This window comes from Pongo pygmaeus, chromosome 2 (genome assembly GCF_028885625.2).
Source record: "Pongo pygmaeus isolate AG05252 chromosome 2, NHGRI_mPonPyg2-v2.0_pri, whole genome shotgun sequence".
Taxonomy (NCBI): domain Eukaryota; kingdom Metazoa; phylum Chordata; class Mammalia; order Primates; family Hominidae; genus Pongo; species Pongo pygmaeus.
In genome coordinates this window covers 205,401,718-205,419,649 of record NC_085930.1, presented here as the reverse complement: position 1 = coordinate 205,419,649, position 17,932 = coordinate 205,401,718, and the positions used below count along the sequence as shown (strand labels likewise).

The following is a 17,932-nucleotide window of genomic DNA, read 5'->3' as shown; positions in this document are numbered from 1 at the left end:
CTTTGGCTGTTGGTGATTAAGTCAGTCTCCAGCCCCTCTTCCTCCTGGAGTTCAGTGCATGAGGCTGAAAGTTCCAAGCCTCTTACCATGTGGTTGCATGGTAATCAGCCCTCCTCTTGAAGAAATGTAGGAGCTTGCAGTCACCCAGTCATCTCAACAACATCCCCAAATGCATTCTTACCATGCTGGAGATCCCAAAGTTCTTAGAGGCTCTTGTGTTAGAAACCTGGGACCAAGACCAAATATTAAAACAAAAGATGTTCTTGTCACATCTATCACTGAGGTCTTTCTAAGAGCTTTAGAAGCTCTGTGCCAGGAACCAGGGACAGAGATGAAATATATATTTCTTTTCTTTTTTTTTTTTGAGACAGAATCTCCCTGTGTCATCCAGGCTGGAGTGCAGTGATGTGATCATAGCTCACTATAGCTTTGGCCTTCTGAGATCAAGCGATCCTCCCATCTCAACCTCCCAAGTAGGTAGGACTACACATGCATGTCACCCATGCCCAGCTCATTTTTGTAGAGTCGGAGTTTCACCATGGTGGCCAGGTTGGCCGTGTTGGCCAGATGGGGTCTTCTTTTGTTGCCCAGGCTGGCCGCAAATTCCTGGGCTCAAGTGATCCTCCCACCTCTTCCTTGTAGAGATGCGATTTAGTTATGTCGTCCAGGCTGATCTCAAACTCCTGGGCTAAATCGATTGTCTCACTTCAGCCTCTCAAGTAGCTAGGACTACAGGCGCATACCACCATGTCGGGCTAATATTTGTTTTTATTTTTTTTCTAGAGGTGGGGGTCTCACTATGTTGTTCATGCTAGTTTCAAACTTCGGGCCTCAAGTGTTCCTCCTGCCTTGACCTCCCAAAATGTTGGGATTCTGGGTGGGAGCCATCATGCCCAGCAATCACAAGGGTCTTTATAAAAGAAAGAGAGTAGGAGATTCAGAATTGGAGCAGGAGATGTGGTGACGAAAGCAGAGGTGAGAGAGGGAGATTTGAAGATGCTTCACTTCTGGCTTTGAAGATGGAGTCAGGGGCCATGATCCAAGGAATGGGGGTGGCTTCTAGAAGCTGGAAAAGCCAAGGGAACACTTTAGAGTCTCCAGAAGGAATGCAGCCCTGCTGACACCTTGACTTTAGCCTTAATAGACCTAGTTTGGGTTTCTGGCCCCTAGAACCGTAAGATGGTAGTTTTGTGGTGTTTTAAGCCACTAAATGTAGGAAACTGCAAACTATGTTGCAGCGGCAAGAAGAAATGAACATGAAGCCAGGCATGATGGCTCATGCCGGTAATCCCAGCACTTTAGGAATTTAGGCAGGAGGATCACTGGAGGCCAGGAGTTCAAGACCAGTCTGGGCAACATAGTAAGACCTTGTCTCTACAAAAAATGAAAAAATTGGCCAGGCGTGGTGGCTCACGCCTGTAACTCCAGCACTTTGGGAGGCCGAAGCGGGCAGATTACCTGAGGTCAGGAGTTCGCGACCAGCCTGGCCAACATTGCGAAACCCCGGCTCTACTAAAAATACAAAAAGTAGCTGGGTGTGGTGGCACGCACCTGTAATCCCAGCTACTTGGAAGGCTGAGGCAGGAGAATCACTTGAATCTGGGAGGTGGAGGTTGTAGTGAGCCGGTATCAGACCATTACACTACAGCCTGGGCAAGAAGAGTGAAGCTCTGTCTCAAAATAAAATAAAATAAAATACTAAAAAATTTAGCCAGGCATGATGGCATGAACCTGGAGTCCCAGCTACTGGGGAGGCTGAGGTGGGAGGATCGCTTGAGCCTGGAAATTTGAGGTTGCAGTGAGCTGTGATTGTGCCACTGCACTCCAGCCTTGGTGACAGTGAGATCTTGAAAAAAAGAAGAAAGTAAAGATAGAAGAAATGAGCACGGTGGGCATGGGGACAGATGGCAATGTTAAATAGAATGGTCAGGGGTGGCCTCCTAAGTGAAAATTGAGTAAAGACTTGAAGGAGGGGAAGGAGCTGGCCAAGGTGCTGAGGGAAGAGAACTGTAGGCAGAAACAATAGAATAAAGTGTCTGAGGTGTGTCTGAGGCTCTGGAAGGAGGCCCATGGAGCAGACGGAGAGAGGGAGAGAATTAGGGGAGGGGGCCAGGGAGTTGCTGGGTGGGGATCAGTACAAATCACTTAAGCCCCGGGAGGTTATTGCTGGGGCTTTGGCTTTTACTCTGACTCAGATGGGAACTGCGGGAGGGTTCTGAGCAGAGCGACGACGTGGTCTGTCTCCTGATTTAAAAGCATTCTCTGGCTGCTGAGTTGAGAAAGACTATGGGAAGATGTGGGTAGAAGCATGGGGGCCAAGCTTTGGCAACATCCAGGCGGGAGATGATGGTGGTCCTGACCAGGGTCATGTGGTGTTGAGAGATGGTCAGAGGGGAGAGGTAGGGGAGGAGGCCAGGGAGTTGCTGGGTGGGGATCTTTAGTACATGCCGAAGACAGTCAACAGGATTTCCTGACAGACTGGATATGGGGTGTGAGAGAAGGCAGGGGTCAAGGTTGAGTTTGATTGTTACTGAAATTATGAAGTAATTTTAAAAAACACTACTGCCTTTCCCAATCCTACCAAGTATGGGATGCTAGATTAAAGACATCTCTTCAGGCTCATTGCGGTGGCTCATGCCTGTAGTCCCAGCTGTTTGGTAAGCAGAGGTGGGAGTATCTTTTAAGGGCAGGTGTTCAAGACCAGCCTGGACAACACAGCAAGATCTGCTCTTTACAAAAATATTTTTCAAAATTAAATTAATGTAGCTAGGCGTGGTGATGTGTACTTGTAGTTTCAGCTACTCAGGAGGCTGAAGTGGGCAGATCTCTTGAGGTCAGGAGTTTGAGGCCAGCTTGGGCAACATAGCAAGACCCCTCACTCTACAAAAAAATTAAAAAACTAACCAGGCATGGTGGCACTCAACTGTACTACCAGCTACTGGGGAGCTGAGGCAGGAAGATGGCTTGAGCCCAGGAGGTCGAGGCTGCAGTGAGCTGTAAGTGCACAGCTGCACTCCAGTCTGGGTGACAGAGCAGGACCTGTCTCACAATACAAATAAAAATACAAGTAAAATAATGAAATCTCAAGTCAGAGCCTTTTGGCTCTGCAGCCCTTGCAACCCCTCAGCCGTGCAGTGGGGTTTGCGTCACTGGGAATGAGGAGACCCCTGCCCGGTGTTGTTGCCTGACTAATCAGTGTTTTAAAACATATATTAATCGGGGTGGGCGCGGTGGCTCACACCTGTAATCCCAGCACTTAGGGAGACCCAGGCGGGTGGATCACCTGAGGTCAAGAGTTCAAGACCAGCCTTGCCAACATGGCAAAACTCCTTCTCTACTAAGAAAATACAATAATTAGCTGGACATGGTAGTGGGCCCCTGTAATCCCAGCTACTTGGGAGGCTGAGGTAGGAGAATCGCTTGAACCTGCGGGGCGGAGGTTGCAATGAGCTGAGACTGCACCACTTCACTCCAGCCTGGGCAAAAGAATAAGACTTTGTCTGAAAGAAAAAAAGAAAGTATTATATCAACATGTAATGGTTTTATTATTAATATGTAATGAATATTAAATATTTTTAAAATCTTGTATTATATTAACGTGTAATGGCTTTAATATGTGATGAATAATATTTAAGAACTTGTGTCTTATTTTCTAGTTTTAATATAATTATCTACAGAAAGAAATAGTCTTAGAGATCTTCCATAAAGTTAAAAAATGTAAAGGGATGTTAGATCCCAAAAGATTGAGAATTTCTAGTTTAGAAATATTCAGAGTAAGCCACATACTACTTGCTACTTGAACTATTTTTTTTCTTTGATTTTTATTTTAGGAGATGGGGTCTCACCCTGTCACCCAGGCTTGAGTACAGTAGTGCTATCAGCTCGCTGCAGCCTTGAACTCCTGGGCTAAGGATCCTCCTACCTGAGCCTCCTGAGTAGCTGGGACTGTAGGTATACATGACGATACTTGGCTAATTTTTAAATTGTTTTGTAGACGTGGGGTCTCACTTTGTTGGCCAGGCTGGTGTCAAACTCATGGCCTCAAGTGACCCTTCCACCCCTGCCTCCCATCCTAGAGGTGTGTGCCACCACAAGGAGCACTTGTTCAATGTTCTAAAAAACAAATTTCTAAAGTAAGGCTGTGGGATGATGGCAGGAAGATCAAAGAAAAACAGAAGAATAAGTTAAAATGACTTATTCACACATATTCTTTTGACAGCAAGAAGAACTTTTAGTATATACATTCCTTACAAACAAACAAAAGGCAGATAAACAATGTTGTATACGAACTTCAACACACACCGTACAATATTCCCATTTTGCTGACATAAGTTATGGAAATTTCGTTGTTTACTTGAGTGTCGCTACCAGTATTTTGCTTCTCTGATGATTTTTATCAACTTCCTCATCTGTTAACTTCTCTCCAAGGTATGTCATATCATGACATACTGCTGCTGCACGAACATGGCCAGTGTCTTCCTGTTAAACATGTAGAATGCTTTCCTAATTTCTCTTTTTACCCTCTGTCTTTGTGTTTTGCATTTTTCTTACTCTTATTGTCAGAAACTCCAGAAAGTCAGTCGTACTAATTTATCACCATTTGCTTTATTAATTTATACTTTGCTTATATGGAATTTTGCCCAACAGACCTCATTACAATTTCTAACCTGTTTTATTTTGTTTTTCTTCTGAGACAGAGTCTCCCTCTGTTGTCCAAGGCTGGAGTGTAGTAGTGCTATCCCAGCTGACTGCAGCCTCAACCTTCCAGGCTGAAGCGATCCTCCCATCTCAACCTCCCACGTGGCTGAGACTATAGGTGCTTGCCACTATGCCCAACTAATATTCGGAATTTTCCTATACGTGGATTCCAGAGGGGTGACAGTGAAACGTGAGTAAGCATGGATTTTGGTATATGCAGAGATGGGGGGCTGGAACTAATTCTGTATACTGAGGGACGACTGTATATGTTTTTACAATTATGCTGTAGGATACATACTGTTGCATAGCCTTGAAAATAATAATTTTTAATCGAGTGGAATAATAATAATATTGATAAAAGTAGCAGCTGGCCAGGTGTGGTGGCTCCCACTGGTAATCGCAACACTTTGGGAGGCTGAGGCAGGAGGATGGCTTGAGGCCAAGAGTTTGCGATAGGCCTTGGAAACAAAGGGAGTCACCATCCCTACAGAAAAATACATGAATTAGCCTAGTGTGGTGGCATGTTCCTGTAGTCCCAGCTCCTTGGTAGGCTGAGGTGGGAGGATCACTTGAGCCCAGGGAGGCTGAGACTGCAGTGAGTCATGATCAGGCCTCTGCACTCCAGCCTGGGTGACAGAGTGAGACCCTGTCTCAAAACGACAAAAAAGTAGCAGCTAACATCAACTGACCTTTTACCAGGTACCTATTAATACCATAGTTTAATTTCTTATAACTGTTTCTTATTTCACTTACCAACTCTGTCTTCAGTTACTCCCAGATTTTTACTGTGTTTGTACAGATGACCTTTTGTTTAGATTGAATTGTCTCCCCAGAAGTAAGATTACTGTGAGTCACGGTGAATGGACGTTCTCATTACCCTTGATGTAAATTGACAAGGTTTTGGGTGCCTCCCAGCTATAATCTTAGCACTTTGGGAGGCTAAGACAGGAGGATTGCTTGAGGCCAAGAGTTGGAGGAGGCAGTATGGCAGTATGGTGAGACCCTGTCTCTATTATTTTAAAAAATTGACAAGCTTTACCCTGGAAGGCTTATACACAATTTAAACACCCCTTATAGTATAAGAAAGTGCCCATTTCACTGCACCTTTGCCAGCACAGGGTATTATAATTTAGTAAGTCATTTTTTGTTTGATTATTTTAAATAGATAAAAGATCTCATATTACTTTACTTGTCACATTTCAACATCTTTCCTTAGCTTATTAGCTCTGTTTCTTTTCTGTCTGTAAATGGTTGTTGTTGTTTTGTTCTTTGAGACAGGGTCTTGCTCTGTCACCAGGCTGGACTGTAGTGGCATAATCATGCCTCACTGCAGCCTTGACCTGCCAGGCTGAAACTTCAGCATTCTGAGTAGCTGGGACTACAAGTGTGCACCACCACTCCCAGCTAATTTTTTTCTTTTTTTGGATAGAGACAGGGTCTCACTGTGTTGTCCAGACCAGTCTCTAGCTCCTGGCCTTAAGCAATCCTCCTGCATTAGCTTCTGAAATTGCTGGAATTTCAGGCATGAGCCACCATGCCTGGCCTGGGCTAGTTTTCTATTTTTAGTAGAGATGGGGTTGCTCCATGCTGGTCAGGCTGGTCTCGAACTCCTGACCTCAGGTGATCTGTGTGCCTTGGCCTCCCAAAGTGCTGGGATTACAGGCATGAGCCATTGTGCCTGGCCAAAATTAATACTTTTTATATTAAATTTACATATATATACATTTTTTCTTTTTGATACCGGGTCTCGCACTGTCACCCAGGCTGGAGTACAGTGGCACAACCTCTGCTCACTGCAGCCTCCACCTGCCAGGCTCAAGCAATTCTCCTGCCTCAGCCTCCCGAGTAGCTGGGATTACAGGTAAGTGCCACCACACCCAGCTGATGTTTGTGTTTTTTGTAGAGACGAGGTTTCGCCATGTTTCCCAGACTGTTCTCAAACTCCTGAGCTCAAAGCAGTCCACCCATCTTGGCCTCCTAAAGTGCTGGGATTACAGGTGTGAGCCACCTTGCTCATTCTAGTTTAAACTTTTGAATGGTTTGTGTCTCCCGATTGGACTCCTACAAGTACAGAGTCGATGCTAGGAAGGGTACCAGGAGATAGACACACACAGATGGGATTTGGGAGTAGGTTTGGTTATCCAAGGAGCAGTGCTGAGCTCCTTGCTAATGGGATATGGGATGCTGGTGATTTCCAGGAAGTGACTTCACAATGACTCAAGCTACCATATACTGTTGATTGTGAAATGCCAGTTGAAGCATATGTCCTGTGAGCTTAGGGCTGCTACAGGTTGACCACTGCAGCAGTAAAGATGACTCTGAAGAATGGCATGGGATGGATCCTTTCGAATGCACTTGAGCAGCGGTCTCCAACCACAGGGCCACAGAGCTGGAGGTGAGCAGCAGGTGAGTGAAGGGAAACTTCATCTGTATTTCTAGCCCCTCCCATCGCTTGCATGACCACCTGAGCTCCATGTCCTGTCAGATCAGCAGCAGCATTAGATTCTCATAGGAACACAAACTCTGTTGTGAAGTGTGCATGCGAGGGATCTAGGTTGTGTACGCCTTAAGAGACTCTAATGCCTGATATTCTGTTACTGTCTCCCATCACCCCAGATGGACAGTCTAGTTGCAGGAAAACAAGCTCAGAGATCCCACTGAGTCTACGTTATAGTGAGTTGTAGAATCATTTCATTATATATTACTATGTAGTAATAATAGAAATAAAGTGCACAATATATGTAATGCACTTGAATCATCCTGAAATTATTCCCTCACTCCCAGTCTGTGGAAAAATTGTCTTCCACACATTCACTCTGTTTTATGGTAGAGGCAGGGTCTTAATATATTGCCCAGGCTGATCTCAAACTCCTGGCCTCAAGTAATAGACCTCTCTCAGCCTCCCAAAGTGCTGAGATTACAGGCATAAGCCACCACCCTCAACCAAGACTTTCTTAAACCAAATAAAAATTAAGTGAGATTACTTGAGCCCAGGTGGTCAAGGCTGCAGTGAGCCTGATTGCACCACTGCACTCCAGCCTAGGTGACGGAGTGAGACTGTCTCAAAAAATAAAATAAAATACAAATTAACCCTTTATGACGTTCCCAGTAACTTTCCCTCCTAAGTGTTCCCCACAAATCTTTGAATTCTGTTTAATTTTCACATAACATTTAAGACATTTAAGAACTTATGTCTGTCTGTGTCATCCCTTTATGTCAAAAGATGTCTTTTTGTCACTTCCAGCTGGATCTACCATGAACGACTTCTGAATCCAGGAAGAGAGACTGACTGGGCAACATGTTATTCAGGTACAAAAAGATTTGGACTGTAACTCAAAAATGATCAAATGATAGTGCATGCATCAAGTGCAATGGGAAGCTCTTCTGGAGAGTGAGAAAAGCTTCCAGTTAAGGTGACATTGAAGCCAAGTCCTGAAAGATGAGGAAGAGTTGTATGAGAGTGGGGAGGAAAGGGGGAGGTGGCAGGATGGGGAATGGGCTGGGATGGGATGGAGCAAACTGCCCAGGAAGGGAAACCAGCACTGTACAGACCTGAACAACGAGGATGGCATATTTTGTTCAGGGAATGGTGAATTAAGTGTGGCAGGAATGCTTTGTAGAGACAGTAATTTGCTTGTATGGAATTTTGCCTGAGAGACCTCATTGCAGTTTCTGATTTTTTGATGTCATCATCCATCACTGTCCTTGTCAAATAGTTTGGAATGGGTATAATGATGACAATAACCCCAAGTATAATATTTCGTTAATTCTCACAGAATCACAGGTAGGTGCCACAGTTATCCCTATTTGATGAATGGAGTGATGAAGCCTTGGGAATAATGAATGATTTGCCCAAGCTCACCTGGATATTAAGACTGAGTCAAATGTTGGGTCTGGTGTGACTTTAATGTTTGCTTTGTTCATGAGCACCACGTATTGCCTCTCCTATGCAGTTAAGCGGTAGACAGGTGACAGAAAAGCCCATGTTTGTCTCTACTCACACACTTGTGACTGAATGTATGTATGGAGTTTCTACACCAAATTCTTCAGTGCTCTGGATATTAACTGGGTGTCCCATGACTTTATTCTGACACTACCTGGAGTTAGCACAGACCCTATAAGTTAGGGCCTCAGTCCCACGAGACCATCCTGACTTCAGATGCCAATGGCAAGTCCTAAGTTGTCACCTGTACTTTTGACCAACCTGTTACAAATCGGGGGTTCCCATAACTGTTTTCTTGGGTTTAATAATTTGCTAGAACAGTTTATGGAACTCAGAAAAACAGTTTATTTTCTTTTTTTCTGAGAGAGAGGGTCTTATTTTGTTGCCCAGGCTGGTGTGCAATGGTGCAGTCATAGCTCATTGCAGCCTTGATTGTCTGGGCCCCAGTGGTTCTCCCATCTCAGCCTCCCTAGTAGCTGAGACTACATGCCTGCAACACCACATCTGGCTAGTTCCTTTTATTTTTTGTATAGATGGGGTCTTGTTGTGTTGGCCAGGCTGGCCACAAATTCCTGGTCTCAAGTGATCCTCCCACCTCAGCCTCTGAAAGTGCTGGGATTACAGATGTGAGCCACCACATCTGGCCAGTTCATTTCCTATTACTGGTTCATTGTGAAGGATACATCTCAGAAACAGTCAATGAAAGAGACGTGCATGCTGGATGCAGTGGTTCATGCCTGTAATCTCAGCACTTTGGGAGGACAAGGTGGGAGGATCGCTTAAACTCAGGAGTTTGAGACCAGCCTGGGCAACATGGTGAAAACCTGTCTCTATAAAAAATTAAAAAAAAAAAAAAAAAATAACCGGTGTGGTGTTGTGCACCTAGAGTTCCAACTTCTAGGGAAGCTGAGATGAGAGGATGCCTTGAGCTGGGGACTGGGGAGGCTTAGGTTACAGTAAGCTGAGATTGTGCCACTGCACTCTAGCTTGGACAAAAGAGCCTGATCCTGTCTCAAAAAAAAAGAAAGATACCCAGGGCAAGTTAAGTTCGGAGGAGCACAGAGCTCCCATGCCCTCTGTTGAACATGCGACCCTCCCAGCATCTCCTGTGTCCAGCAACCCTGAAAGCTCTGCAAACCCCATTCAGGGTGTTTATGGAGGCTTTATTATGCAAGCATGATTGATAAAATCTTTGGCTGTTGGTGATTAAGTCAGTCTCCAGCCCCTCTTCCTCCTGGAGTTCAGTGCATGAGGCTGAAAGTTCCAAGCCTCTTACCATGTGGTTGCATGGTAATCAGCCCTCCTCTTGAAGAAATGTAGGAGCTTGCAGTCACCCAATCATCTCAACAACATCCCTAAATGCATTCTTACCATGCTGGAGATCCCAAAGTTCTTAGAGGCTCTTGTGTTAGAAACCTGGGACCAAGACCAAATATTAAAACAAAAGATGTTCTTGTCACATCTATCACTGAGGTCTTTCTAAGAGCTTTAGAAGCTCTGTGCCAGGAACCAGGGACAGAGATGAAATATATATTTCTTTTCTTTTTTTTTTTTGAGACAGAATCTCCCTGTGTCATCCAGGCTGGAGTGCAGTGATGTGATCATAGCTCACTATAGCTTTGGCCTTCTGAGATCAAGCGATCCTCCCATCTCAACCTCCCAAGTAGGTAGGACTACACATGCATGTCACCCATGCCCAGCTCATTTTTGTAGAGTCGGAGTTTCACCATGGTGGCCAGGTTGGCCGTGTTGGCCAGATGGGGTCTTCTTTTGTTGCCCAGGCTGGCCGCAAATTCCTGGGCTCAAGTGATCCTCCCACCTCTTCCTTGTAGAGATGCGATTTAGTTATGTCGTCCAGGCTGATCTCAAACTCCTGGGCTAAATCGATTGTCTCACTTCAGCCTCTCAAGTAGCTAGGACTACAGGCGCATACCACCATGTCGGGCTAATATTTGTTTTTATTTTTTTTCTAGAGGTGGGGGTCTCACTATGTTGTTCATGCTAGTTTCAAACTTCGGGCCTCAAGTGTTCCTCCTGCCTTGACCTCCCAAAATGTTGGGATTCTGGGTGGGAGCCATCATGCCCAGCAATCACAAGGGTCTTTATAAAAGAAAGAGAGTAGGAGATTCAGAATTGGAGCAGGAGATGTGGTGACGAAAGCAGAGGTGAGAGAGGGAGATTTGAAGATGCTTCACTTCTGGCTTTGAAGATGGAATCAGGGGCCATGATCCAAGGAATGGGGGTGGCTTCTAGAAGCTGGAAAAGCCAAGGGAACACTTTAGAGTCTCCAGAAGGAATGCAGCCCTGCTGACACCTTGACTTTAGCCTTAATAGACCTAGTTTGGGTTTCTGGCCCCTAGAACCGTAAGATGGTAGTTTTGTGGTGTTTTAAGCCACTAAATGTAGGAAACTGCAAACTATGTTGCAGCGGCAAGAAGAAATGAACATGAAGCCAGGCATGATGGCTCATGCCGGTAATCCCAGCACTTTAGGAATTTAGGCAGGAGGATCACTTGAGGCCAGGAGTTCAAGACCAGTCTGGGCAACATAGTAAGACCTTGTCTCTACAAAAAATGAAAAAATTGGCCAGGCGTGGTGGCTCACGCCTGTAACTCCAGCACTTTGGGAGGCCGAAGCGGGCAGATTACCTGAGGTCAGGAGTTCGCGACCAGCCTGGCCAACATTGCGAAACCCCGGCTCTACTAAAAATACAAAAATTAGCTGGGTGTGGTGGCACGCCCCTGTAATCCCAGCTACTTGGAAGGCTGAGGCAGGAGAATCACTTGAATCTGGGAGGTGGAGGTTGTAGTGAGCCGGTATCAGACCATTACACTACAGCCTGGGCAAGAAGAGTGAAGCTCTGTCTCAAAATAAAATAAAATAAAATACTAAAAAATTTAGCCAGGCATGATGGCATGAACCTGGAGTCCCAGCTACTGGGGAGGCTGAGGTGGGAGGATCGCTTGAGCCTGGAAATTTGAGGTTGCAGTGAGCTGTGATTGTGCCACTGCACTCCAGCCTTGGTGACAGTGAGATCTTGAAAAAAAGAAGAAAGTAAAGATAGAAGAAATGAGCACGGTGGGCATGGGGACAGATGGCAATGTTAAATAGAATGGTCAGGGGTGGCCTCCTAAGTGAAAATTGAGTAAAGACTTGAAGGAGGGGAAGGAGCTGGCCAAGGTGCTGAGGGAAGAGAACTGTAGGCAGAAACAATAGAATAAAGTGTCTGAGGTGTGTCTGAGGCTCTGGAAGGAGGCCCATGGAGCAGACGGAGAGAGGGAGAGAATTAGGGGAGGGGGCCAGGGAGTTGCTGGGTGGGGATCAGTACAAATCACTTAAGCCCCGGGAGGTTATTGCTGGGGCTTTGGCTTTTACTCTGACTCAGATGGGAACTGCGGGAGGGTTCTGAGCAGAGCGACGACGTGGTCTGTCTCCTGATTTAAAAGCATTCTCTGGCTGCTGAGTTGAGAAAGACTATGGGAAGATGTGGGTAGAAGCATGGGGGCCAAGCTTTGGCAACATCCAGGCGGGAGATGATGGTGGTCCTGACCAGGGTCATGTGGTGTTGAGAGATGGTCAGAGGGGAGAGGTAGGGGAGGAGGCCAGGGAGTTGCTGGGTGGGGATCTTTAGTACATGCCGAAGACAGTCAACAGGATTTCCTGACAGACTGGATATGGGGTGTGAGAGAAGGCAGGGGTCAAGGTTGAGTTTGATTGTTACTGAAATTATGAAGTAATTTTAAAAAACACTACTGCCTTTCCCAATCCTACCAAGTATGGGATGCTAGATTAAAGACATCTCTTCAGGCTCATTGCGGTGGCTCATGCCTGTAGTCCCAGCTGTTTGGTAAGCAGAGGTGGGAGTATCTTTTAAGGGCAGGTGTTCAAGACCAGCCTGGACAACACAGCAAGATCTGCTCTTTACAAAAATATTTTTCAAAATTAAATTAATGTAGCTAGGCGTGGTGATGTGTACTTGTAGTTTCAGCTACTCAGGAGGCTGAAGTGGGCAGATCTCTTGAGGTCAGGAGTTTGAGGCCAGCTTGGGCAACATAGCAAGACCCCTCACTCTACAAAAAAATTAAAAAACTAACCAGGCATGGTGGCACTCAACTGTACTACCAGCTACTGGGGAGCTGAGGCAGGAAGATGGCTTGAGCCCAGGAGGTCGAGGCTGCAGTGAGCTGTAAGTGCACAGCTGCACTCCAGTCTGGGTGACAGAGCAGGACCTGTCTCACAATACAAATAAAAATACAAGTAAAATAATGAAATCTCAAGTCAGAGCCTTTTGGCTCTGCAGCCCTTGCAACCCCTCAGCCGTGCAGTGGGGTTTGCGTCACTGGGAATGAGGAGACCCCTGCCCGGTGTTGTTGCCTGACTAATCAGTGTTTTAAAACATATATTAATCGGGGTGGGCGCGGTGGCTCACACCTGTAATCCCAGCACTTAGGGAGACCCAGGCGGGTGGATCACCTGAGGTCAAGAGTTCAAGACCAGCCTTGCCAACATGGCGAAACTCCTTCTCTACTAAGAAAATACAATAATTAGCTGGACATGGTAGTGGGCCCCTGTAATCCCAGCTACTTGGGAGGCTGAGGTAGGAGAATCGCTTGAACCTGCGGGGCGGAGGTTGCAATGAGCTGAGACTGCACCACTTCACTCCAGCCTGGGCAAAAGAACAAGACTTTGTCTGAAAGAAAAAAAGAAAGTATTATATCAACATGTAATGGTTTTATTATTAATATGTAATGAATATTAAATATTTTTAAAATCTTGTATTATATTAACGTGTAATGGCTTTAATATGTGATGAATAATATTTAAGAACTTGTGTCTTATTTTCTAGTTTTAATATAATTATCTACAGAAAGAAATAGTCTTAGAGATCTTCAATAAAGTTAAAAAATGTAAAGGGATGTTAGATCCCAAAAGATTGAGAATTTCTAGTTTAGAAATATTCAGAGTAAGCCACATACTACTTGCTACTTGAACTATTTTTTTTCTTTGATTTTTATTTTAGGAGATGGGGTCTCACCCTGTCACCCAGGCTTGAGTACAGTAGTGCTATCAGCTCGCTGCAGCCTTGAACTCCTGGGCTAAGGATCCTCCTACCTGAGCCTCCTGAGTAGCTGGGACTGTAGGTATACATGACGATACTTGGCTAATTTTTAAATTGTTTTGTAGACGTGGGGTCTCACTTTGTTGGCCAGGCTGGTGTCAAACTCATGGCCTCAAGTGACCCTTCCACCCCTGCCTCCCATCCTAGAGGTGTGTGCCACCACAAGGAGCACTTGTTCAATGTTCTAAAAAACAAATTTCTAAAGTAAGGCTGTGGGATGATGGCAGGAAGATCAAAGAAAAACAGAAGAATAAGTTAAAATGACTTATTCACACATATTCTTTTGACAGCAAGAAGAACTTTTAGTATATACATTCCTTACAAACAAACAAAAGGCAGATAAACAATGTTGTATACGAACTTCAACACACACCGTACAATATTCCCATTTTGCTGACATAAGTTATGGAAATTTCGTTGTTTACTTGAGTGTCGCTACCAGTATTTTGCTTCTCTGATGATTTTTATCAACTTCCTCATCTGTTAACTTCTCTCCAAGGTATGTCATATCATGACATACTGCTGCTGCACGAACATGGCCAGTGTCTTCCTGTTAAACATGTAGAATGCTTTCCTAATTTCTCTTTTTACCCTCTGTCTTTGTGTTTTGCATTTTTCTTACTCTTATTGTCAGAAACTCCAGAAAGTCAGTCGTACTAATTTATCACCATTTGCTTTATTAATTTATACTTTGCTTATATGGAATTTTGCCCAACAGACCTCATTACAATTTCTAACCTGTTTTATTTTGTTTTTCTTCTGAGACAGAGTCTCCCTCTGTTGTCCAAGGCTGGAGTGTAGTAGTGCTATCCCAGCTGACTGCAGCCTCAACCTTCCAGGCTGAAGCGATCCTCCCATCTCAACCTCCCACGTGGCTGAGACTATAGGTGCTTGCCACTATGCCCAACTAATATTCGGAATTTTCCTATACGTGGATTCCAGAGGGGTGACAGTGAAACGTGAGTAAGCATGGATTTTGGTATATGCAGAGATGGGGGGCTGGAACTAATTCTGTATACTGAGGGACGACTGTATATGTTTTTACAATTATGCTGTAGGATACATACTGTTGCATAGCCTTGAAAATAATAATTTTTAATCGAGTGGAATAATAATAATATTGATAAAAGTAGCAGCTGGCCAGGTGTGGTGGCTCCCACTGGTAATCGCAACACTTTGGGAGGCTGAGGCAGGAGGATGGCTTGAGGCCAAGAGTTTGCGATAGGCCTTGGAAACAAAGGGAGTCACCATCCCTACAGAAAAATACATGAATTAGCCTAGTGTGGTGGCATGTTCCTGTAGTCCCAGCTCCTTGGTAGGCTGAGGTGGGAGGATCACTTGAGCCCAGGGAGGCTGAGACTGCAGTGAGTCATGATCAGGCCTCTGCACTCCAGCCTGGGTGACAGAGTGAGACCCTGTCTCAAAATGACAAAAAAGTAGCAGCTAACATCAACTGACCTTTTACCAGGTACCTATTAATACCATAGTTTAATTTCTTATAACTGTTTCTTATTTCACTTACCAACTCTGTCTTCAGTTACTCCCAGATTTTTACTGTGTTTGTACAGATGACCTTTTGTTTAGATTGAATTGTCTCCCCAGAAGTAAGATTACTGTGAGTCACGGTGAATGGACGTTCTCATTACCCTTGATGTAAATTGACAAGGTTTTGGGTGCCTCCCAGCTATAATCTTAGCACTTTGGGAGGCTAAGACAGGAGGATTGCTTGAGGCCAAGAGTTGGAGGAGGCAGTATGGCAGTATGGTGAGACCCTGTCTCTATTATTTTAAAAAATTGACAAGCTTTACCCTGGAAGGCTTATACACAATTTAAACACCCCTTATAGTATAAGAAAGTGCCCATTTCACTGCACCTTTGCCAGCACAGGGTATTATAATTTAGTAAGTCATTTTTTGTTTGATTATTTTAAATAGATAAAAGATCTCATATTACTTTACTTGTCACATTTCAACATCTTTCCTTAGCTTATTAGCTCTGTTTCTTTTCTGTCTGTAAATGGTTGTTGTTGTTTTGTTCTTTGAGACAGGGTCTTGCTCTGTCACCAGGCTGGACTGTAGTGGCATAATCATGCCTCACTGCAGCCTTGACCTGCCAGGCTGAAACTTCAGCATTCTGAGTAGCTGGGACTACAAGTGTGCACCACCACTCCCAGCTAATTTTTTTCTTTTTTTGGATAGAGACAGGGTCTCACTGTGTTGTCCAGACCAGTCTCTAGCTCCTGGCCTTAAGCAATCCTCCTGCATTAGCTTCTGAAATTGCTGGAATTTCAGGCATGAGCCACCATGCCTGGCCTGGGCTAGTTTTCTATTTTTAGTAGAGATGGGGTTGCTCCATGCTGGTCAGGCTGGTCTCGAACTCCTGACCTCAGGTGATCTGTGTGCCTTGGCCTCCCAAAGTGCTGGGATTACAGGCATGAGCCATTGTGCCTGGCCAAAATTAATACTTTTTATATTAAATTTACATATATATACATTTTTTCTTTTTGATACCGGGTCTCGCACTGTCACCCAGGCTGGAGTACAGTGGCACAACCTCTGCTCACTGCAGCCTCCACCTGCCAGGCTCAAGCAATTCTCCTGCCTCAGCCTCCCGAGTAGCTGGGATTACAGGTAAGTGCCACCACACCCAGCTGATGTTTGTGTTTTTTGTAGAGACGAGGTTTCGCCATGTTTCCCAGACTGTTCTCAAACTCCTGAGCTCAAAGCAGTCCACCCATCTTGGCCTCCTAAAGTGCTGGGATTACAGGTGTGAGCCACCTTGCTCATTCTAGTTTAAACTTTTGAATGGTTTGTGTCTCCCGATTGGACTCCTACAAGTACAGAGTCGATGCTAGGAAGGGTACCAGGAGATAGACACACACAGATGGGATTTGGGAGTAGGTTTGGTTATCCAAGGAGCAGTGCTGAGCTCCTTGCTAATGGGATATGGGATGCTGGTGATTTCCAGGAAGTGACTTCACAATGACTCAAGCTACCATATACTGTTGATTGTGAAATGCCAGTTGAAGCATATGTCCTGTGAGCTTAGGGCTGCTACAGGTTGACCACTGCAGCAGTAAAGATGACTCTGAAGAATGGCATGGGATGGATCCTTTCGAATGCACTTGAGCAGCGGTCTCCAACCACAGGGCCACAGAGCTGGAGGTGAGCAGCAGGTGAGTGAAGGGAAACTTCATCTGTATTTCTAGCCCCTCCCATCGCTTGCATGACCACCTGAGCTCCATGTCCTGTCAGATCAGCAGCAGCATTAGATTCTCATAGGAACACAAACTCTGTTGTGAAGTGTGCATGCGAGGGATCTAGGTTGTGTACGCCTTAAGAGACTCTAATGCCTGATATTCTGTTACTGTCTCCCATCACCCCAGATGGACAGTCTAGTTGCAGGAAAACAAGCTCAGAGATCCCACTGAGTCTACGTTATAGTGAGTTGTAGAATCATTTCATTATATATTACTATGTAGTAATAATAGAAATAAAGTGCACAATATATGTAATGCACTTGAATCATCCTGAAATTATTCCCTCACTCCCAGTCTGTGGAAAAATTGTCTTCCACACATTCACTCTGTTTTATGGTAGAGGCAGGGTCTTAATATATTGCCCAGGCTGATCTCAAACTCCTGGCCTCAAGTAATAGACCTCTCTCAGCCTCCCAAAGTGCTGAGATTACAGGCATAAGCCACCACCCTCAACCAAGACTTTCTTAAACCAAATAAAAATTAAGTGAGATTACTTGAGCCCAGGTGGTCAAGGCTGCAGTGAGCCTGATTGCACCACTGCACTCCAGCCTAGGTGACGGAGTGAGACTGTCTCAAAAAATAAAATAAAATACAAATTAACCCTTTATGACGTTCCCAGTAACTTTCCCTCCTAAGTGTTCCCCACAAATCTTTGAATTCTGTTTAATTTTCACATAACATTTAAGACATTTAAGAACTTATGTCTGTCTGTGTCATCCCTTTATGTCAAAAGATGTCTTTTTGTCACTTCCAGCTGGATCTACCATGAACGACTTCTGAATCCAGGAAGAGAGACTGACTGGGCAACATGTTATTCAGGTACAAAAAGATTTGGACTGTAACTCAAAAATGATCAAATGATAGTGCATGCATCAAGTGCAATGGGAAGCTCTTCTGGAGAGTGAGAAAAGCT

At 44.8% G+C, this 17,932-nt stretch overlaps 1 pseudogene; it reads left to right on the top strand.

Moving 5' to 3' along the window:
• LOC129032989 (putative uncharacterized protein FLJ44672) overlaps nucleotides 1-17,932 on the top strand; it is a 53,837-nt pseudogene that overhangs the window by 5,102 nt on the left and 30,803 nt on the right.